The sequence below is a fragment of the Ictidomys tridecemlineatus genome (assembly GCF_052094955.1).
Source record: "Ictidomys tridecemlineatus isolate mIctTri1 chromosome 12 unlocalized genomic scaffold, mIctTri1.hap1 SUPER_12_unloc_7, whole genome shotgun sequence".
Classification (NCBI taxonomy): domain Eukaryota; kingdom Metazoa; phylum Chordata; class Mammalia; order Rodentia; family Sciuridae; genus Ictidomys; species Ictidomys tridecemlineatus.
The window spans coordinates 447,500-471,956 of NW_027520965.1; the positions used below are offsets into that span (position 1 = coordinate 447,500).

The 24,457-nt window shown below is 49.2% G+C and overlaps 1 protein-coding gene across 1 annotated transcript in view; it reads right to left on the reverse strand.

The window, feature by feature from the left end:
* Positions 1-24,457, reverse strand: part of LOC144372366 (mitotic spindle assembly checkpoint protein MAD1-like) — a 267,846-nt gene that overhangs the window by 21,099 nt on the left and 222,290 nt on the right. The gene's annotated exons all lie outside the window — the stretch shown is intronic.

The window sequence follows — 24,457 nt, forward strand, 5'->3', positions numbered from 1 at the left end:
CACAGGAGGCTGCGCTTTTGCGGAGGTGGTGAATGGAGGAGCCTGGAAATGAAGTTCAAGTGGTGGCTCAGGTGCTCCATGCCCTGGAGGCCCTGCTGTGCCTTTGTGCAGACGCAGCCCATCCATCTTTGCAATTCCAGGCACAGGAACCGAGCGATCCTGAGAAAAATTAGCATCTCATCCACACCAGGATCCCCGGGAGCAACGAGTCCCACTCCCTTGCACTTAAAAGACCACATCTATCTAACAGCAAGGTATTGGTTTCTGTGGGACGCGCTTCGTGCTTCTCCCAGCCCAGGTCCCTGCTGGCACTGGCAGCCCCAGATCCTACTCGACAAGCAGCGGCTCTGCTTCCCAGCGCCTGAACCTGGGGGCCACTCGGAGCCCTTCTGCAGAGGGGACCAAGCTGTCAATCAGCTTAGCACAACCCCGACTCTGGTGGGATGGGAAGGGGTGGAACAAGGGGGGAGGTGGACTCCCCGTCCAGGACCTTGGTGAAGGTCACTGGCGGGGACTCCAGGCAGGGGATAGGGACCAACAATAGACCTGAGGGGCCACTTGTAGCAATATGACTGTGGACAGCCCACTGACAGCGTCTTCCTCGGCACAGGGCACAATGCTACCCACACCCCATGAGCCACCGTGTGCAGACCCCAGTGCAGCTTGTGCCCATGAAGGGAGGGGGCCTGGGGAGCTGCCCCTGCCAGGGTGGCTGCCAGGGTTTTAGTCCTAGTTCCCTCACTTGTGCACCCATCCTACAGGCAGTGAGGGAGACGGAGCTGCCCACGAGGGCAGAAGGGTTCTGAACCTATCCTGGAGGTGGTCCGATTTTTCGTCACAACCCACGATGACGCCTTCTGGCTGATCGCCAGGCGCCATCTTAGCCATGTGTGGCCTCAGAACCGGGAAGTGAGAATCAGTCTGCAAGTCAGGTTTCCTCTTCTTCATCTATGATGTGACGTGCCCTACATCTCCCCCGTTTTGTTTTATTGGCCAGTGTCTACCTTTCACTGGAGAGTGTGCCTGTCTTAGGTTGTCCCCCTCTGGGGCTCTTACCTGTCACTGACTACCACTCTGGCTCTTCAGGCAGTTCACCTGCAGGATCGGCAGACCCAGTGGGAAACCTCAAGGAGGGGAGGTGACTTAGGCCTATGAAGAAGACCCTCTTGCCTCTGACTTACACCTGCACATCCTGGTAGGGCCCATGGCCAACCTCACAGGGCTCCCAGTCAGTATCTCGTAAGACGGCCTATCGCTGCTGGACCACCATCAATTGAACAGCTTTGGCTCGATCCTTGAGCAACTGGAGGAGCCTGTTGATTACACAAGGTCCAAATGTCAACACAAGCATTATAGTGACCAAGGGGCCTACCAAGGGGAGAAGGTAAAGGGGCCACCCATTTAGCCCAGTCCACAGAAAGCTTTATTGCAGCTCATTCCGACAGTTTTCAAGGTCTTTTTAACCTTTTAATCTTATCTTGAACAATACTAGAGTGACTGGCATAGAAGCAGCACTTCTCCTGAAGGAACAGGCACAGTCCTCCCTCTCTGGCCATAAGCAGGTCCAGGCCATGATGGCTTTGGAGGACTCCTGCAGCCAAGGAGTCGAGTTGAGATTGCAGGTCCAAGATAGGGCTGCAACATGGTGCATGTCACCTATCATCCACTGAGAAAGCTTATTGTACATCTGCGAAGAAGTATCGAGGCCAGAGGTCAAGTACCCATCCCCGTGGCCACCCGCAGGCCCAACAGCAAAGGAACAGCATGAATGGCTCTTCGGGGCCTGGAAAGGGAATCATCACCAGCAGTATAGGCAGGGACTGGTCATTAAGGAGGATCCCAGTGTCAGGAGGAGGAGGACCACAGTGCAGACCCCCTCCAATTACCCAGTAGGACACCGTGCGCCATATCCCCACAAAGGAAGGCAGTACCCTTAGGAGGACAGAGCATACCACCTACTGATCCGTCAAAAAACCTATTGCCTCCACACCAGAGGGGATTCAACGTCCCCACATCTAGAGTGCTGTCTCTAGTGAGACAGGTGACATTAGGCATGGTCACCAAGGGCAAAAGGACTTCTGAGTGGGGTGGGAGTATAGGGCATCTACTAGGGAGAGGTGAGGTTATATTCCACCAAACAGGAATGGCAGTAGCCTTTAAGGGTCCATTCTTTCCTGGGGGCAGGGGCATATAAGGACCAACAAATTGGCTTACCACCACTTACAGCATCAAAGTGTGCCTCCCCACAGCATGTATCCCCCAACAAACATGAATGCCACGAGGGAGACAATGAGGAGTCCAGTCACAACCAGGCAAAGCGTCCAGAATGGTCTTTTCATTTCAAATGAGAAAATAAAGAATCATACCTCAAGAGGGGGTGCTCTTGGGAAATCACTTTTGTTCTGGCAAACAGTATTTTAGATCTCTAGCGGGGACCCAAATTGGACTTGGCTCCCCAATCGGGAATCACATCCAAATCCCCTCCCTACACTAATGAGGGGATCAGCACCGTGCTATGATCCAGTAAGGGGTCCCTCCATCGGACCTCTACCTTTAAATAAGGTGTCTGATTAGACCAATGTCTCTGGAAAGCAGTCAGAGGTTGATCTTTGGAAAAATTTGAAATAATGTAAGCATGGCTGACCTTAATCGCTCATGGGGGTTGCTTCCGCCTTTTTGTTTTATTAGTTGGTCCTTTAAGGTAATCTTCCTCTTCCTCACCAATTGTTCTGCTCGGTCCCAGGTGGCCAATCCAAAAGACTGGCATCCACCAACCTGGGTGCAGTGTGTGCTAAGGTTTCCCAGTCCTTTCGGCCTGGGCATCTGAGATCTCTAAACCTCGCCTTTTGAGCCTGAATCTCAGCGCTTTAAGAGCGGAGCACCATGCTTAGTGTGAGATTTCCCCATCTCTTCAGGGAGACCCTGACCTCGGAACTCGCTTGGCTTGGCTCCCCGATACTTTCACTTTGGTGAACCGACTTCTCCATGTCCCTGTTCGGGCGCCAGATGTCGGGGGTTTTAGCCCTTGTTCCCTCCCGACCTGCGGGAGAGATGGGAAGAACACGCCCTGGCCAGGATGAGCCAAGAAAGGAGAGGGCCGACTGACCGCCTGCACTCAGCCCTCCCTCGCCAGAGGACAATCAGACGCATCAGGGAGACCAGTCAAGGCTGGAGCTCGTTTATTGAGGAAGCACACACAGCTAATATGAGGCCCAGGAGCCAATCAGGATAAAGGTCAGCAGGGTGGGGAGAGCTCACGTGTACACCCATCCTACAGGCAGTGAGGGAGACGGAGCTGCCCACGAGGGCGGAAGGGTTCTGAGCCTATCCTAGAGGTGGTCCGATTTTTCGTCATAACCCACGATAACGCCTTCTGGCTGATCGCCAGGTGCCATCTTAGCCATGTGCGGCCCCAGGACTGGGAAGTGAGCATCAGTCTGCAAGTCAGGTTTCCTCTTCTCCATCGTAGGTTTCTATTTCTCTGATGTGACGTGCCCTACAGGCAGCCAATACCTAGAGACAGCGAAGGCCTTTGGCGATGGCATCTGTCCCTGGCACCTGTTCTCTCCTCCCTGCCGCCAGGGGCTGGTGGCCTTCCTCTGCCATGCCCTGAGGCCAGCAGAGTGGAGTGGCCCTGCATGATGGGAGAACTCAGAAACCAGGAGCCCCTGGAGGCCTTTCCCAAGAGCCCACCCCCACCTGCTCTGCTGACTTACAGCCAAGGTTTACCTGTCCTGGGCGTACCAGGCCAGATACAGAAACAACCCTGTCCCACACAGGATCCTTAACCACAGCACAGGTGGCTCTGTCCTCGTCCCTCCCGGCATGTCCCTATGCGAGGTGCCCTGCCTGCGTCTCTGTGAGTGACGGGTTCTCTCCTCAGTCTTCTCCTTCTCAGTCTCACATCTGAGTAAACCAGACCGAGGCCAGCCCAGCGGCCGCCCTCCCTCCCACACGTCCACAGGCAGATGCCGGCAGGAAGACCTGCAAAAGGGCACGGCTCTGCACAAGCTTCCTCCTGGGAGGCCGAGGGGCAGGGACAGAAGAGGCACCCTTCCCTGGTCCTCCTCCAGGGAACGTGGCACTCTCCCGCTGGACCACAGCGACCTGGCAAGGGCTGCTTTACACCCTCTGGCAGGTCCACCTGGCCTTTTTCCTTCCCCCTGTAGGAGGCTGATTCAAACACGGAGCCCCAGGCGAAGGGCTCACCAGGCTCATGCAGAACCAAACACTCCGAGTGGACGTGACATGGGCAGGCTGGGCGAGCCACTTGGGGACATGGGGTTCCCGCAGAGGGAGAGCTCAGTCTCTGTCCTCAGTTAGAGTGAGAGGTGCCCCCAGGAGGAGGGTCACTGGGGGCCTTTGGCGTTGGCACCTGTCCCTGGCACCTGCTCTCGCCTCCCTGCCGCCAGGGGCTGGTGGCCTTCCTCTGCCATGCTCTCAGGCCAGCGGCGTGGAGTGGCCCTGCATGGTGGGAGACCTCAGAAACCAGGAGCCCCAAGTCAGCCTGTCTCCTGTGAGCTGCTCCCGTCAGGAGTCTTGGCCACAGTGGGGGAAAGCCAGCTGCCAGCCACCAGCCTGTCTGAGCCCCAGGACTCCAGGCTGTAGCCCAAGTCCTGCAGCCTGGGGCTTCCCTGTGACTGCCCCAGCTTTGAAACTGAAAGTCCCACAGCCTAAAGTCCCCTGAGGACTGGGCACACTAGAATGCCGGTCACTCTGCTGCAGGCCTTCCTGGAGAAGGGCTTCGGGTCACAAGGTGCAGGTGAGCAGAGGGCCTGTGTCCAGGAAGCCTATGCCCCTGTCCTGCAAGAAACCCAGAGCTCACTTCCCTCAGCCTCACTTCCCTCCCCCAGGCCAGTGTCTCAAGTCCCTCTGCTCCTCGGAGTACCATCCTGGCTGATGGGCCTGGACTCAGCACTGTCCCGGGTCCCAGGAGACAGACGGGGGCAGCTTGAACGCTCTCTGGGGCTCTCATGGCTGGTTTTCTCTTTATTAGTCGCAGACGTTTTTCTCTGCACTCCCTGAAGCAATTGCTGCTGATCTCCTCGGAGACCCTGAAGGCTTTTCCCTTTGACTCCCAGGTCAGGGAGCTTGGCCCTGACCAGGGCTGGTGGCTGCACATTGGTAGCTCCACATTGGCAGCGGAGGCTGGCTGGGGACACTGGGCCCTGCCTGGCCTGGCCTCCAGGTGGCCAGGCCTTGTTGCTGCATGGCTGGTGAGCAGCACAGGATTGACCTGGTCCTCAGCACACTCGCTCACGCCCCAGGTCATGACCCAGCTCCCACCAGTGAGCAAGTGCTGGCTGGCCTGTCCTGCGACCACTGACTCAGACCCAGGGAGACGGACGCCTGCCTGGGAGGACTGCCCTCCCGGGCACTTTGAAACCTCAGGCAGATGGCAAATAGGGTGTCAGCAGAGATTTCCATCAGGGGCCCTTCAAAGGGCACCCCAAGGCCCTGGAGAGGGGTTTCAGGGTCACAAGGTGCTGGTGAGCAGAGGGCCTGTGTCCAGGAAGCCCTGTCCCCTGGGGGTACCACGTCATCTCTCACTCTGACCCTGGCCTCTGGGAAAACCAGCACATTTCAGACATGCCCAGAGCCCACGCAGGTAGATCAAGGGAGGCTGGACATCCACAAGACCAACATTTGCTCCGATCTTTGGATGTATTTGTGTCTTCTCATATTGGCAGTTCTTTAAGAGTTTCACAGAGTCTCTTGTTTGGGCTTTCAATAGCCAAGCATTGAGTCTGTGGAGTCAGCAGTCCCACCTAAACCCACATGTTTTAACTCGTACAAGAGAGATTTTTAGTACCACCACCACCACCATTACCACCACCTCCATCACCACCACCATCACCATCATCACTATCACCATCACCATCATCACCATTACCACCACCACCAACACCAACATTATCACCACCACCACCACCAACATTACCACCACCACCACCACCACCATCATCAACATCACCATCACTATCACCATCATCACCATCACCATCATCACCACCACCATCATCACCACCACCACCATTACCACCACCACCACCACCTCCACCAACACCACCATCATCAACACCACCACCACCACCATCACCACCACCACCACCACCTCCACCACCACCACTACCACCACCACCACCTCCACCAGCACCACCAACAACAACAACATTACCACCACCACCAACATTACCACCACCACCACCTCCACCACCACCACCACCACCAACATTACCACCACCACCACCTCCACCATCACCACCACTTCCACCACCACCACCACCACCACCACCAACATTACCACCACCACCACCTCCACCACCACCACCACCACCAACATTACCACCACCACCACCACCTGCACCACCACCACCACCACCAACATTACCACCACCACCACCTCCACCACCACCACCACCTGCACCACCACCACCACCACCAACATTACCACCACCACCACCTCCACCACCACCATCACCTCCACCACCACCACCACCACCAACATTACCACCACCACCACCTCCACCACCACCATCACCTCCACCACCACCACCACCACCAACATTACCACCACCACCACCTCCACCACCACCACCATCATCAACACCACCACCACCACCATCATCACCATCACCATGTTCACCACAACCCCATCATCATCTCCACCACATTCATCACCATCATCACCACCACATTCACCACCACCACTACCACCATCATCACCATCACCATCACCGTCATCACCATCACCATCATCACCACCATCACCATCACCATCATCACCACCACCATCACCACCACCACCATCATCATCACCATCACCATCACCACCATCACCATGTTCACCACAACCCCATCATCATCTCCACCACATTCATCACCATCATCACCACCACATTCACCACCACCACCACCACCATCATCACCATCACCATCACGGTCATCACCATCACCACCACCATCACCATTACCATCACCGTCATCACCATCACCACCATCACCACCACCACCACCACCATCACCACCACCATCACCACCACCACCATCACCACCAACATTACCACCACCACCACCATCAACACCACCACCACCACCACCACCACCATCACCGTCATCACCATCACCATGTTCACCACAACCCCATCATCATCTCCACCACATTCATCAGCATCATCACCATCACCATCATCACCACCACCACCACTACCATCACCATCACCACCATAATCACCACTATCACCATTACCACCATCATTACTACCATCACTCCCACCACCACCACCTTCACCACCACCACGTCTTCTTGGCCATCATAGTACACCACCTTATCAGCATTTGGCTCCATTTCCCACGGGCCCCCTGTGGGGTTAAGCTCTGGACACCACAGTGGGGACTGGCTTGCTATGTCCCTTCCAAATGCTCTGTTCCCCTCTGCCTTCCTCCTACCCTCTCAAATAAGCAAGTGCTCTGGGATAGGCCACTCAGGGCCTGCTCTGGGGACAGCCCAAGAGCCCCCCAGGTTGCCGTCAGGGTCGAGTGTGCTCGCTTGAGGAGAGCTTGGCCTACGGGAAGATCGGAAGACCTGGAGTGTCGTTGGTCTGGAGAAGTCAGGAGCCCCGCACTGGGTGACACTGCGGGATGTACGGGCCGTGAGCAGAGGGCTCGGGAAGCTCTCCGCACACCGCCTCTGGTCTGATTCCTGGTGGGTTTGTCATCTCCTCCCTTCCAGCGAGTCTGTCTCGTGGATTCTGGACCCCAGCACCCCAGGGAGCTGGTGCAGTGCTAGGAAGAAGCGCTGACCCTTCTCAGCGGCCCCACCTGGGTTCTCCCCGCCCAGAGTCACCCAAGAGGCCTGTGGAGCATCTCTAGGCACAGCCCTGAGCCACCTGGAGCTTGCCCTCAGCCTCCCCGGCCCTTTCCTCCTCCTCGCTTCCAAAATGGCATCATGGTGGCCACCCTGGGAGCCTGGGCAGCAAGCACATAGCCACACACTCAGGGAACCTACCCTGCAGCAGCCACGCCACCTGCTGCGAGCTCGCTGCCTCCCACGGAGCCCTCAGCCACAAAGGTGACAGGCTTCACAGTGAGTGGCACACGGGAGCACAGCCGCTCCCTCTGTGGGACTCCTGTGCCACGTGGGGATGCCCATCCCCCGGGTGTTCTGCTCACTGGAGACGGCGGGTCCGCTTGGTCTCCTGGGCAGCCAGTGTCCCTGGTTCAGCAGGTGGCAGATGGTGACGGCTCCTTTCCCTGCCCCCGCTCCCCTCACCGCTCACAGAGAGCAGAGTTTGGAGACTGGGGTGCAAAAAAACTGTTAGAGAGAGCAGAGGTTGGAGACTGTGGTGCATAAAGACTGTTGCAGAGATCAGAGATTGGAGACTGGGGTGCAGAAGGATCCTTGGAAAGAGCAGATTTTGAAGACTGGCGTGCAGAAGGCCTGCTACAGAGAGCAGAGTTTGGAGACTGAGGTGCAGAAACACTGTTACAGAAACTAGAGGTTGGAAATTGGGGTGCAGAAGAAACGTGACAGAGACCAGAGTTTGGAGACTGCGGTATAGAAAAACTGTTACAGATCGCAGAGGTTGGAAACTTGGATGCAGAAGGACTGTTGATTTTCAAACATATAAAGACAGAGGAATTCTTTGCTAGCAAAACTGCTCTCCAAGAAATGATAAGGGCAGCCCTTGGGCAGGCAGGAGGAGGTAGTGGACGAAAACAAGGATCCAAGCACAGGAGTGAGGAGCAGTGGATACAGGGCAGATATTGGGGGTTTTCATAGCTTTAAAAAAAGTTAAATCATTAACAAAAACATACTGAGTTTAAGACAATAGAAGTAAAATGTACAACAGTAGCATACATCAAGGAGAAGATGACAGCAGTGTGGTGGTTATGCAATATGTGAAGGTATACAGCATCACTTGGATGCTGTATACCTGGACAGCACCATGTCAGAGATGTACACTAAAACTCTGAAATAACTCTGAAGTAACAGTGAAAAAAATTTTTTTGAATCACTGAATTTTTTTTTAAGGGAAGAAAAACAGGAACAAAGAAGAGATGGGACAAAGAGTGAGAAAGAAAAAGAAAAGATGGCAAGATGGAACCTACTCATTTCAGTAATTGTACTAAATGTAAATGCGCCTACCACCCCAACTAAAAGGCAGAGACCATGAAATTGGATTAAAAGGTATCACCAGTTATAGACTTTTGACTACAACACACTTAAAATATGAAACACAAAAAGAAATAATGCTGTCACTAGGAAACCAAGAAGTGAAAGTGAATAGGCTGCTTCAAGCAGACAATGCACTTCAGAGTATAACCTACTGCCAAGTAGGCTGCTTCCCAGAAATGAAAAGATCCCTGAAGGAGAGGAGAGGGTATATGATCTGGAGCACATAAGTACAAACAAAACAACTTCACAAGAAATGAGCAAAACCAACAGGGCAGTGGGAGAAATCAACACGTCCTTAGTCAGGGTCACTACATAACTAGCCAAATCAGGGAACAGACACTTGAAAACATTATCAACAGTCTGACTTTCATAAAATTTACACCTACTCATCTGTAACAGCAGAATACACATTCTTATCAAATGTTCTCTAAAAATTTTCCAAGTTAGATTACATACTAAACCATAAAAAAAGGCTCAATATGTTTAGGAGGAATTGAGTAGCTCTAGTATGTTCTGACTGTATTCAAATTCCCCAGAAACTAGTACCAGAGAGCTGTCTGAAAAATATGACTTACACAGCATCCAAATCCATGAAAACTAAGAGAGAATATGACCAGGCCATGGAAGATGTACACTGACACCTGCAAGTGCTACCAAGAGTCTACGATCACCTATGAATTGGAGAGAAAGACCCTGCTTACAATTGGGAAAACCATCGTGGTTAGTAGTATACTTCTTCTGACATTCATCTACAGAATCACATCAATGCCAATCAAAATCTCACAGGTTTCTTTGTACAAATCAACAAGCTGATTCTAAAATTCCTATAGAAATGTAATGAACTTAGATTAATCAAACAAAAAGAAAATGAAAGCAGAGGACTATCTAATTTCAATGAGTTACATTAAAGTTAAGTCATCAAAATAGTGTGGCACTGACCTGAGACAAATACATGCACACACACACACACACACACACAATCTATTTTTTTTGTGTTTTGTTTTTCAGCACTAGGAATTAAACCCATGGCCTCATGTATGCTAGGCATATGCTGTACCACAGAGCCACCAAAACCTATTTTTGATAAATAGATGAAGGCAATCCAATGTAGAAAAAAATGGTCTTTTCATTTGAAACAAATGTGTTTTCCTAAAGGGAAAAATAAAAACTGAAATCCATACATATCATGTACAATATTAAAAAATTTTTTATGTAAACAAACCTATATGTAAAAACAACAATTTGAAAATTGCTAATACAGAAGAAAAATTCTGTAGATTTTTATAAATAAAATACAAATCAAAACAAGACAAAACTGAGTGATGCATGGTGACACACACCTGTAATCCCAGTGACTGGGGAAGCTGAGGCAGGAGGATCTCAAGTTTGAGGCCAGCCTCAGCAACCTAGTGAGACCCTCCGCAACTTAGCAAGACCTTATCTCAAAAAATAAAAAGGGCTGGGGATGCACCTCAGTGGTAAAGCAATCCCGGGTTCAATCCCCAGTACCAAAAACAAAACAAAGCACAAAAACAAACAAATGCAAAAACAACCGAAAAAACTGGACCTCATCAAAAACAAAAACTCTTTGAAAAGCAAAATAAGTATCTTACAAAGAACTTCTACCCAAAATATATAAAGAACTCTAACTCAATAAGAAAACAAGTAATCAAGAATGAAATAGAAGATTTGAACACACACACTTTACCAAGAAGATGTATAGATAAACCATGAAAAGGTGTCCAACATCATTAGTCATTAGGGAAATGGACGTTAAAGCCACAATGAGACACTGCTACACACCTGTCGGAAGGACTGAAAGTAAGACCTACCACACCAGATGCTGGTGAGGAGCAACTGGACCACCCAGTGCCAGTGTGAAGGAGACAGGTTACACCGCTGTGGACGAGAGGCAGGCAGTTTCCCAGGTCAAACACATAATCATAGTCATTGCACAATTAGATATTTGCACTAGAGAAAAGAAAGTATTTCTGTACAAGGACTTTATTTGTAATATAAAGCTGTTTTAGAGGCGTAGGCAAAAACTGGGAGAAATCTAATGTCCATCAACAGAGGAATGTATAAACAAACTGTATATCTACGCAACAGAAGACTACTCAGCAGCAAAAACAATCACTGTCTGTGCATGTGGTCCTAATGCAAAGTAAACATGCTGAGTGAAAGAAGCCAGACAGAAAAGAACACGTCATGTGGTTTCATTCCGCTAGAACCTTATACAATGTCAATCAATCTACAGAGACCGAAAACTGATCAGTAGGTGTCAGGGAGTAAGAAAGAGAAAGAGGAGGGGAGGGATTACAACCCAGCAAGAGGAAATGTTTGGGGGTTCCCTGTCCCAGGTGTGGTGATGGCCCACATGGTGTGCATGTGTGTGAAAACTCAGCACAGCATCCAACCCAGGATGTGCTTTTAGAAGCAGAGCCATTAGTCAGAGGGTGTGCACCTCTCTCATCTGATGGACCCCACCAAATGCCCTTTCGAGGAGTCAGGGGGTATCCTTGCTCACTCTAGTGCCCTAAGCACAGATGACTCTGGCTGCAGCCCAAGGCAGCCCTGACTTGCTGGAAACAACATGCAGGGTGAGATGTGCTATGTGCCACAGGTGACAGTTACCTACAGATTCACGTATGTGAAGTACATACATTATTTGGTCATTGCTGTCACTCCCCAGCTTAAAAAGGGAAACTGAGACTTGTGAGGTTATGTGGCAGGCCTGATCACTAGGCTGGTGAAGAAGGCCTGGCAGATGGCCTCAGGTTGACACTCTGGCTGCTGTACCGCAGGGTTTCCCATGATGACTCTATGGGCATGTGGCACAAACAGCCTCTGGGGCCATTCCAAGAAGGATCTTCTGCAGGGAGGCACTTCTCACTTTAGGAGAAGCTGAGAAGGACCCCTCAGGATGACATGCTAAAATTGGATAGTGTGCATTCTGAAGCTGCATAGGCAGAAGGCCTTGAGGGCTAAATGTCATTAAGCCACACTGGAAGCTACAGACATATCTGAATAGAATGGCTGGCCACACTCCATCCCAGCGAGCTGTCAGAGGGCAGACCCACATAAGACAAATTTGTTTGCTCATTTGAAAAGGGTGTGCTTTCTGTTGCAACCTACCTTTTCAGGCAAACTATTACCTCGCAGAGAGAGAGGGAGCAAAAAAGCAATAACGCATAACAAGTATAGTCACGTGCCATAGAGCCACTGGGATGGTCCTGTAAGATCACATTGCCTTGTGATGTCACAGCCTTCCAGTTCATATAAACGCAGCCTGATGTTCACTTCTTGATAAGAGAGCTAACGACACAGTTTTCAGAACACATTCAGTCACTAAGCGATACAGAACTGCACGCTTATGCACACTTGTTCAAAAGCTCATTGTGCTGCCCAGCTGGCCTCCTCCTTGTGGACCCTGGCCACCTGTTACATATAATAAGCTGTCTCCTACTGAGTTAAGACTAGAAACAAGACAGATGCCATCAAGAGCTGAGGTTTTTCAATGCAGGCTTAAGTGTGGAGTGCTGAAGGATGAGGGTGAAGTACTGATGAGGAGGTGCAGCTTCTGTGGTTTACTGCAATGGGAAAGAGTTGACCCAGGAGGCACAGTGCATTCCCTGGAGCCCCAGAGTAAGCACAAAAGTTAAACAGAGAAAAGAGTCCAGGGCATCACAGTGAAATTTAGATGGAACGCCAAAAGTGGCCCAAATAACCGAGCAGAAAGCAGGAGGTGTGAGCAGACTCAGGCAACACAGAGGAAACAAATAATATACGGCAACGCTGAGCACGAGTGCCAAGATGGGATTCCGAGACGGCCAGCTGCATGCGGTACACGCAGACCCAAGCAAAGAGAAACTGACCCAGCACAAGGACAGAACTGTCTATGTTGTGTGGACACCAGCGGTGTGGGCAGGCTGAGAAGGCCTGTATGCACCCAAACCTGGTACCCCACTGTGCTTTCCAAGCACCCTCTGCAATAAGAAGACCCAGGCCTGCAAGGAAGGGGCAGCTCCTGCAGCTGGGCATTAGGAGCCTGGGTCCCTCAAGGTATCAATGTAAGGAAGAACAGCTCAGGAGACAAAAGAGGGGGATAAGAGCAGCAAACTACAGAGTAGACTGTGACATACTGGACTGTGACATAGGAAATCTGTATCCACCCATGCAGGAGACACGGCTGCTGTACATAAGGATTCCAAACAACATGCTCCCTGCCCCACGGCCCCACAGCCTTGGCACCCTGCACAGGAGACCACAAGTACCACCTGCACCAGGTACCCTGATTTCCAGGGGGATTGGAGACCAAGGCAGGAGGATGGCAAATTTGAGGCCAGCATCAGCAACTTAGGAAGACCCTATCTCAAAATAAGAAATAATAAAAAGGGCTTGGGAAGTAGCTCAATGGTAGAGCACTTGTCCAGCATGTGCGAAGATTTGGGTACAACCCCTAGTACTGTCAAAAACAAAAAGGAGGAAGAAAACAAGCACCTACCTTAGGAAGTTAAAGGGGGAAAAAATAAACCTAAAGCAAGCTGAAGGAAAACTATACTATAAAACAAATATCAATGAAATTGAAAATGGAAAAACAATAGAGGAAAAAAAATTAAAGAATCTGAAAACTAGTACTTTAAATAGACCAATCCAATTGTAAAGTCCCAACAAGGCTGAAAAAGAAAAAAGACACAAAGTCATGATATCAGAAATGAAAAAGGTTTCTATTGCAGACTGCAAAATAAGACATATGAATGGCCAACAGGTTTATGAGAAAATGCTCATTATCAATTGTCAGCAATCATCAGAGAAATGCAAATCAAAACCTCATAGAAGCATCATCTCACACCTGCTGGAATGGCTATTTTCAAAAGGACAAAAGATAACAACTGCTGGTAAAGATGAGGAGGAAAGGGAACCCGTATTCACTGTTGGTGGGAATATAAATGAGTATAGCCATTATGAACAAAGGTATGGAAATTCCTCAAAAAATTATAAATAGAATTACCATATGATCCAGAAATCCCACTACTGGATCCATGCACAAAATAAAGGACATGAGTATGCCATAGAGATATCTGCACAACCGTATTTACTACAGGACTATTCATGTTGAGAAATGGAAAGAACTAAATTGGGGCAACCGCACTGGAAAGCAGTATAGAGATTCCTCAAAAAACCAGAAATGGAACCACTATTTGACCCAGCTCTCCCACTCCTTGGTATATATCTAAAGGATGTAAAATCAACATACTACAGTGACACAGCCACGTCAATGTTTATAGCAGCTCAGTTCACAATAACTAAACTATGGAACCAACCCACGTGTCCTTCAACAGATGAATTGGTTCAATCTGGTACAAAAAAAAAAAAATCTGAACCCAGGGCAGCAGGCCCTGGAAGTAAAACTGTGGTTACCAGGGGCTGGGGGATGAACGGGAGGTGCTGATCAAAGGATACACAGGCGTGGGAAGCTCAGGGACCTACTCTACACCATGGTAACCACAGCCAAGAACAACAAATGTATCAAACACACATAAAGACTGCTGAAAGGACAAATTTTAATTGTTCTTACCACACACATATACACACACACACAAAAAAAAAATCCTGCAATATTGTTTAGGAATAAAAAGGAATGAAAGATATCCAGATCAGTCAGAAAGATCAGTAAGAAAGAAAAGGAACTAGCCTGGTCCAGTGGTACATGACTGCAATCCCAGCAACTTGGGAGACTGAGGCATGAGGATCACAAGTTTAAGGCCAACCTGGGCAATTTAGTGAGACCCTGTCTCTAAATAAAAAATGAAAAGTAAGTCCAAGGATGTAGTTCAGTGGTAGAGCAAGTGCTTCACATACAAGAGGCCCTGGGTTCAATCCCCAGTTCCACTAAATAAATAAACAATCAGGACTGAGCATGTGGCTCAGGTGGTAAAGGACCTCTGGTTCCAATCCTTAATGAAAAAAAAAGGTGGGGAAAAGGAGACGAACAACACTATAAATCACTTAGATCATAAAGACATACACCTAACAACAGAATAGCCATTCTTCTTAAGAGCATGTGGATTATTCTACAGAATAGATCACATATAAAACCTTGAAACAAGTCTTAAGTTAAACTTGTAAATGTAATGGAATTACTGCAATGAAATTAGAAATCAATCACAGAAGGAAAATAAAAAGCTCATAAATAGGTGGATATTAAACAACACTCTTAAACAACAATGGGTTGAAGATGAACTCACAAGGGAAATTAGAAAATACCTGGAGACCAAAACCAAGAAGGAAACTTACAGCTATAAATCCTAAATTAAAAAAGGAAGCTCTCAAGTCAATAATCTAACAGTATGGCTTTAAGAAACTAGAAAAAAGAAGAGCAAATTAGCTCAAATCCAGCAGAAAGAAAAAAACAATAATGATCAGAGCGGAGATGAGCAAGACCGAGGACAGAAATGCAATAGAGAAATACATAGACCCAATAGCTGATGATTTGAAAAGGTCAATAAATTGGCAAATCTTTCCCAGATTGACTAATAAAAAAGAGAGAAGATTCAAATTATGAAATTCAGAAATGAGGGAGGGGACATTACTACTGGTTTCACTGAAATCAAAAGGATTATAAGAGAATACATAAACACATATAAAAACAAATGTGATAACTGAGACACAAATGAAGTCCAAGAAATACAAACTACCAAAACTGACACAAGAAGAAATAGAAAATATCAACAAATCCATAAAAAATACAGAGATTATATCAGTAATCAAAAGAGGACCAGATTGCCTCACTGTTGAGTTCTATCAAACATCCAAAGAATTAACACTCATACTTCCCAAACTCTTCCAGAAAGCTCATGAGGAGGGAACCCTGCCTGATTTGGTCTGAGAACAGCATTATGCTCACACTGAAGTCAAAGATTAGCTAAAGAAAACTGAGATCAACAACCTTGATGAATACAGGCATGAAATCCTTAACCCCAACTCAGCAAACTGGAAGGGGTGCTACCAGGTGTGCACAGCTGTCTCAATATCTGGAAACCAGCCAGTGTAACACCCAACATTAATAGAATAAAAGTCTCCTCTAAGTGGAGGCAGAAAAAGCACTTGACTAAATCCATCTCCCCTTCACAAGAAACACACAAAACAAACAGGAACAGAGGGGCTTCCTCAACATGATAAAGGGCATTTTTTTCCAAAACCTCATAGCTGACATCAATCCCAACATCGAAAGACTGCAAGCTTTCCCCTAAGATCAGGAATAAGGCAAAACGGCCCATTTCTATTACTTCTATTCAACACAGCCGGAGCAATTAGGCAAGACGAAGAAATAAAAGGCATCCAGCACACAAGAGAATGTAAACTGTTGTATTCACAGATGCCATACAAACACCACACATAATCTGCAAAAAAAAAAAAAAGAAAGAAAGAAAGAAGAAAACCCGGTTAATCAAAGAATTTGGCAAAGCTGCAAGATCCAAAGTCAACATGCAAAAAAAAAAAAAAATCACTTGTATTTCTATACACTAGCCATGAACAATCTGAAAAGGAAATTAAGAAAATTCCATTTACAATGGCATCAAAAAGAACAAAATACTCAGGAATTAATTTATCCAATGTGATATTAGATCAGACCCTAAAAACTACAAACACTGCTAAAAGAAAACCCAAATAAATTTAAGACACTAGTGTTCAGGGATAGGAAAACTTATTGAGATGTCAGAAGCAGCAAAACAATCCAGAAAAGAGCAGTAAATCTGAAGATGCGTGCCATCTGATCCCAAAGCTTCCTGCAAAGTCACAGTGATCAAGAAGGGTGGACTTGTGCACACTGGCAATCAGGACGCTCAAGTACGTGATGCTGTGATGCTGTGTGGACGTCGCAAGCCTCAAGAGGTGACAGCAGAGGATTTGTCTCCCAGGACAGCAGGGCTGGGGAGCAGAGCAGTGGTGGGCGGAGCAAGAGGCACAAGGAATGAGCAAAAGGGAGAGCAAGGGCTTGGGAGGTTACGAAATTATTTTGTTCTCTGATTATGGGGTGATTAAAATTCACCATTAAAAAACAGTAACTTTACTACATAACGATTGAAAAAAATTAAGATGATCCTAGGACATGTCCTAAAACCTACTGTGTAGTGATCACATAATCTTGTACACACCTCTCAGAGCGTGACCATGGTGTGGGTGGAGTTGGGAGGAGAGTGATCACTGATGTTCTGCAGAAATGGATGCATGTAGTGATAGGAAAAGGTAGACTGAATTTGGCTTTTTTCATTCTTTCTTTATTTGGTACTGGTGATGAACCCTGGGGTGCTTTACTACTGAGCTACATCCCTAGCTCTTTTTAAGACAGGGCCTCAAACTTGCAATCCTCCTGCCTCGGCCTCCTGAGTCACTGGGATTACAGGTGTGCACCATCACACCCAGCTGCTTTTCTCATTGTTTTAGAGTTCAGAAGATGATATGTGTCTTAAGACCTGCTCTTTCACAGACAATTGCCACCACCCAACTCTCAATACTGCTGGTTAAACCACGCTTGAAAATGGATGTACTCCACTGTATGGAACCCAGGCCTCCATGAAGTGAGCATCTTTCTTAGAAACTGTCCTGGGATGGTGTAAGAAGGCAAGAATGCACATGTGGGATGTGGCCCACGGTGTGCACCAAATAAGCGGCAGCAGGCAACTTATTACAATTTTGCTACTGACAGCTACTACTAAAGTGAGTAGTTGTCACCATTTTCAGAAACAGAATGATCAGAATCCTGGAAGCAACCAGACTCCCGTAGTCAAATAAAGATAGGCTCTAGGGACAGAGTACCTAAGTCCAACATGCCAGCGGTTTGCCCATGAAGATGCCATGGTTCCTGAATAGCTGAGAGCACGAAGTCACTGAAGCTCAGAAGGGGTTAATGGACCACACAGTGGAGCAAACTATATGGCAACACAAAAGGTCTGAGAAAGCAGAGAAGGTGCTAATTTGTAACATAAGGAGGAGAAACAGCCTTCAATCATCTGCTTCACTTTTCAAATATATACAGAAATGGAAAAACAAAGCCTTGAGCTTTACGACAGTGACTTGAACGGGTTCATTAATGCGCACTCCCTCAAAATGCTGCAAAATCAAAAGTAAAGGCTTTCTCGTTTTCCTCAGGCCTACTGCTGAAGACAAGAAAATTACAGAGACAACATCACAAAGCCTTAGAAGTCAGACAGCAGACAGTGAGTGGCAGTGACCCCAAAAAGCTGAGTCCCTGACCAGGAGAGGATGATCTCAGAGGCTTTATGCCACCAAGCCTTAGGAAGTGTCCCCTGGGGTGGGGGGTGATGTCTAAAAGCAGGAAGAAGGGGGTTGGAGCTGGAGAAGGGGTGAAGGCCTTCATTTAAGGCAGCATTTTAGGAATATTTATGATTCATAGGCACTTGCAGATTAATACAAGGAGGTTTCTGCCCTCTTCACTCAGTTCCCTGGATGGTGTCCACCTCAGTAGGGCATCAGAGCTAGATAGCAGAGCTGTCACTGCCTTTTTGACTTTTGCAGGTCACGGGCTCTCAGGCTCCTGCCCCCCAGCAAGATGCCAACAGGCTCACCCGGCTGTCTCTAGTAGACATGGGCACTCCTCCCCACCCTGGCCATCTCCTCTTCTGTCTCCTGGACGAGGCTGAGTGACCTGCCACCAAAAGCTCTCTAGCTGTTCAGTGGAATTCCCCAGGGAAACCACTGGGGCCTGCAGAGACCTTTCTTGGGAGCATTTTAATAATGGCTTCAGGTTTTTAATGTCCTAGAACTATTCAGATAATCTATTCATCTTTTGGTATATATTTGGTACATATCTTTTGGTATGTATTTCATATTTTGGTATATATATTTGGCATACTTCATATTTGGTAGTTGAAGGTTTTTGAAGAACTGATCTCTTGCTTCCAAGTGAATGAGTCTCTGAGCATGAAGCCGTCTGCCGTGCCCTGTGACACTACAGGATCCACAGTGGCAGCCCCTGCTTCAGCCCTGATACCGATGATGTGTGTCTTGTGGCTTCTTAATACTTGTCAGTTTTGCTAGCAGTTTATCAATTTTATGGATTTTTTTTAAATGGCATTTTGTTCAGTGATTTTTTCTCCATTCTATTTTTTTTATCAATTTCATTTCTTTCTGCTCTTCATTATTTCTTTCTGCCTATTCTAAGCTGCTTCTGCTCTTCCCTCAGGTTCTCACAATTAGCACATAAATAAGAGTCTTCTTTTCTTCTCTAATGTGAATGTCTCTGAAAGTTTCCTTCTCAGTGCTGGTTTCACTGTATCTGACAAAGTTTTGTATTTTCATTATCACTCAGTTGTGTATATTTCTCTTGAGAATTCCTCTTTGACATGTGGAGGATTCAGAAGCACATTTGGAGATTTTGTGTCATTTCTGATCGTTTGGAGATTTTTCTGTTGTTTTTCTGTTATTGACCTCTACTTTGAGCTCAATGTAGCCAGAGAACATACTGTACATGAATATGATTCCTTTAATTTTGCTAAGGTTTGTTCTGTGACCCAAGATAAAATCCACTGTGGTAAATGTGCCAAGTGGACTTTAAGAGAGAATGGATAGTGCTCTGCAAACACTGACCATACCTGTTAGCTGACAGTGACATTCAGTTCCAGATCTTTGCTGCTTTTCTGTTGGCCCCCCACCAACTGTGGACAGCAGTGCATGGGTGTCCTCTGTAAATGCTTGAGTGTCTGTTTCTCTCCTCAGTTCTATCTGCTTCTGCTTCCTGTGTTTTGAAGTTCTGTTGAATGGCATGTATACACACGACAGGGCAGGTGCAGGGCTGCCATGGGCCCTGCTGATACCAACCTGACAAAGTGGGATGCCTGCAGAAAAAAGGCCTCCCATCCTAATGGCAGAGATGCCTGCTAGCATCAGACATGGTTCATGAGGGCAGTAAGGAGCCCCTTCACCTTTGTCTCTCCAGTGCCAGATGGGGATAGAAGCTCAGCTACCTGGTCAGCCTGACTCAACCAAGGTAGGACAATCCTAGTCAGGGACACAGCCTGCCCACCTACTCAGCCCTGCTACACTGCCAGGCAGGGGCACCTGTGAAGGCTGGGGTAGGAAGTAGACTCACTGGGCAGGGGCTCTGTGGGGCAGTGGGGTGGAGAACAATTCTTTCCCTGGCATCAGCCAAAGTCAGAAAGGCATATTCAAGGTTACCCGCTATCAGGTGGCACCCCTGTGGCTGGGGGAGTGAACGTCTTTGGAGACTTTGGTCTATGTCTATGGCTGGTTGTGCATTCAACCTTTTGAGGGTTCCATGTCCAGGACATACAGCTGGTATTCTGGGAACTCAGGGAACTACCACCTCACTGTCCCCAGTCCTGAGGTCCCCACTGGACTGCCTTCCTCCATCTTGCAAGGCATCCTCCACCAGCTGGCTGTGTGTGTCTAGGTCTGCAGGTGTGAGTTGGACCTGGGAAGAAAGGGGACTGCCGAGGAACTGAACTGGATGTTGAAGATTCTTGAAAACTGGCACCCCTCATCCTAGCTTCACCTCACGCCAGTGATGCCACATCTTTGCCGAGTACCACAGGCCCCTCCTCTTCAAAGAACAGTGATTCTGGGCTTGGGGATAAGTCCTCTGCTAAGGTACAGCAGGATGACCCCATCCCCCAGGTCAATGGGACATTAAAGTTCCACCATGATGCTGAGCTTCCAGCACCATCCCCCACCCAGCTCCCAGGAGCTGGTAACAGGCTGATATCTGCCAGGCCCAAGTCTCCAAAGATATGCCAGGCTGAGAAGAAACCAAAGAATAATAATTCTGAGGGCACCAAGTGAAAGACCCCAGCTGGGATCTCCTAGCAAAGCCACGGGGACAAATCCCAGGTATCTAGCCAGGTGCTTGCAACCTCACTCCTAAATGTGCAGCCAGGGCTCCAGGGTACCAGTGGGTACTGCAGAGTACCACACTATCCTCCGACATCTCCAGCACCAGCAGGCAGGGCTCCCTCAGCCCCCAAAGCCTGGGGTTGCCCACGTGGACTGGGGCCTAGCCAGCACATCCGTGGGACCTGGCAGGCAGTAAGCGTGGCCGTGACGGAGAGGCTCCGGAGTGTGACTAACAGGCATTGGCACAGACACACGAGCCTCTGGAATCACTGAAAGTCTACCCAGTTGCTAAATCCACAGACAACATTTAGGATTTGCCAGAGCTGCTATTTGACAGCAGAAAATAACGAATCCAGATTTGTTCCACTTGAAAGGGCCTCAGATGTTGCTACTTAAATCTGTACTGACACTTCCGTTTTCTGTGCTGAGATGATGTGGTGTGAGGGATGTGTGTCACTTACACAAAACAAGTAAGTATGTCTACTCTCTTGTGTGTAGCAAATGTAACCTAGGTGAATGCACACACATATGAACTCCCAGTACCCAGGTTGGCAGTGCTGTCCCCCTCGTTCCCCCACCAGCTCTCCTGTGACCAGCTGGCCGACTGTGGTCACGGGGAAAGGCTGGCTGACAGCAGCAGGGCCCTCGTGTCCACTGTCTTTCTCTGAACCAACCACTTCAAAAACCACTCCTCAGAAACTTTCAGAGGACTGAAGGAAAAGCACTTCAACCTCAGAAGTGAGAATCAAAAGGAGAAACAGACCCTTGTTCAAAGGGGGTCATCTAAGTCTCCCCTCTCTTCTGCGGCTGCAGGGAAACAATGACGAGCCCTCTGGCCTTGACAGCACTGGTGTCTCCCCCAGGGGAACTGGGGCAGATGCTTCTGGTGTCTAGAGACACTGCTCGTTCAGCTGGCCCCAGCCCCTCTGTCACTACTTCCCAGCCAGAGGGCTGCCTGATGTTGTCTGAAGAAAACTCACTACAACAATATGCTCCTCGTTCAGGACAAAAGTGAGCTACAAATATGGCTATCTCAAGAACACCAAGCCTACCTGTGATGCTATGGGACACTTGAGGCACAACCCATGTGCCTGCCTTGAGCCTGGATGGCTGGGGTCGTGGGAGGAAAGTGAGAAGGTACAGGGGGTGCCATTGCAGGGTTGGGCAGAGGCAGGGAGCGCCAGAGATGCTAGCCCACCCAGTAGAAGAAACAGACCTTAAGAGAGAGACAGGTCTGTGGAAGGAGAGGCGGGTCAGCACCCTGGCCAAGCAGGACTCCCCCACCTGCACAGGAATCTGTCCCTGAGAAGCCAGAGGAGCCACCTGGGCTCTGTGAGTCCTGGTTTTACACTGTCTCCCTGGCTGAGTGCACTACGCAGAGCCCCTGCTCACCTGGGGTTGCCTGTCACACATGACCCAAGTGTGGAGCAGCCACCCAGATGCAGGTACCTGTGTGACAGCCATCTCCACCCTCAGCTGCTCCTTGGCTGGAAGTCAGAAGTGCTGCTGCAGAACTGTGGTGCAAAACTCCACCAAAGCCTCTCGACTCATGCCGACCAGCTCCCAGCGGCCAGCCACGAAGCTGCTTCTTTCCACAGCTGCGTTTTCCAAGTGAGACAATGGGGACAAGAAGCTTTGATCGTTGAGCAAAAGATGTCAACAATAAAGCTCTTTCTTGAAGTTTAAAAAATAAACCCAAAGCGTTCCAGCCCACACAAGCCCCACCCATGCCTGGCCATGCTCCTGTCAGCCGCAGCATGAGAGCTGTGGGCAGCCAGAGTCCTGGCAGAAGACAGGATGCCAGTCTGTGACAGGAGAGCTGAGTAACACAGTGCTGGCCCATGTTGACAGCCTCAGGCCCTTGGGGCAGACTGTCCTCTGCCCCCTTGGCTAACACCCTGAGGCGCACCTGCCAACACCCAAATCCAATCCCTTCACTGCATCACCTGATAACAGGATTCCCAGGGACACGGGGTGGAAGGGGGGACAACCACAGGACATACCTGTCTTGCATGGCATTAAGGACTCTGTCAGGTGAGGGGCCAACTATGCTGATTCCTGAGCACTTGGTGCCTCCTCCATGAGAGCTGACCTGGGGCCTCCATCAGCCCAGCACTCTCTGGATGCCTCCTCCACGGCCAGCTCCTGGCCCTTGTTCCTCTCATGGCAGACACCAGCTGAGCTCTCCTGCCTTTGTGGCCCTTGGCGGCATGCACTCCTAAGCTGCTAGCCATCTTTTGGGGCCTCCCAGTCTCATTCAAATGCCTCTTGCATTGAACACCCCCCCACCCACACACACACACCACCACCACCACTCACACCTCTGTGTTATGAGCTCTTCACCACAGATAGGGCTGCTCCATGAGCTGGGGGTATATGTATAGGAGATATGCTCGGCCCTCCTCTGGCTGGGAACAGTCACTTCAGCTTGGAAGGGTGTCCCACAGCAGATGCTGCCTGGCACTCAGCTGGGGAGAGCTGCCCACCCTGGAGGCCAGTGGTGCTGGCTGCTGCAAATTCAATCATGTTGCTCTTCTACTTTCAAACACATAATGGCTTCCCATTGTTCAGAGAATAAAGACCAAACCCTCACTGGGGCCCAGGCCTGGCCTCCAGCTCCCCTGCCATCCTATGGTTAACCCATGGCCACACACAAACGTATTTCCCAGGGGAGCCCCCTGCCCCCAGACACCTGCTCTCACAGCACCACCACATTCCTCTCCATCCATAATTACAGAGCCAGGATTGCCTGTGAATAATGTCCCCCCAAGTCCCCATTAAACCACAAAACTGATGAAGACGGAGAGTGTGCGTCTTGCTCACCACTCCATCATCCTCAGTGCTGAGCCCTGACGGTGCCCACGGCGCACACGCGGTGTCTACCGAGTGAATGACGGAACGAGCGCAAAACAAACAGCCTGGGATCTGGCAGGTCTCCAAAGTGCTATTTATAAGGCCTCCGTCCATATATTAGAAATGCTTCAGAAATGAGGGAGGAAACCTCAAACCTGGAAGGGACCATAACTGTTTTTGGCTCAACACTTCTGGGCCTGGTTGGACCAGAGGCAGCACACATATTTTCTTGCTTTTACTCAACAACCCTGCAAAGCTGGGGTCATCCATACACTACCCACGAGAAAACGGAACCCACAGGGGAGAAACAGCTGAGGCCACTTTAGCCCTGGGTACCAGGGTTTGTCCCAGTCTGCTGGGCCTTGGCTACACAACCCAGGGAGTGCCATTAAAACTCCAGCACCAGTGGCCTCACCAAGGGCCACCTGGTATTCACTGGGGCTGTCCTGGTTCCCAGGTCTGTTCTCATTTCACTCACCAGAAACAGCTCCCTGGGTGAGAAGCCCTGGATGCCAGACACTTGGTCCATGGCATACACATAGGGCAGAAGGG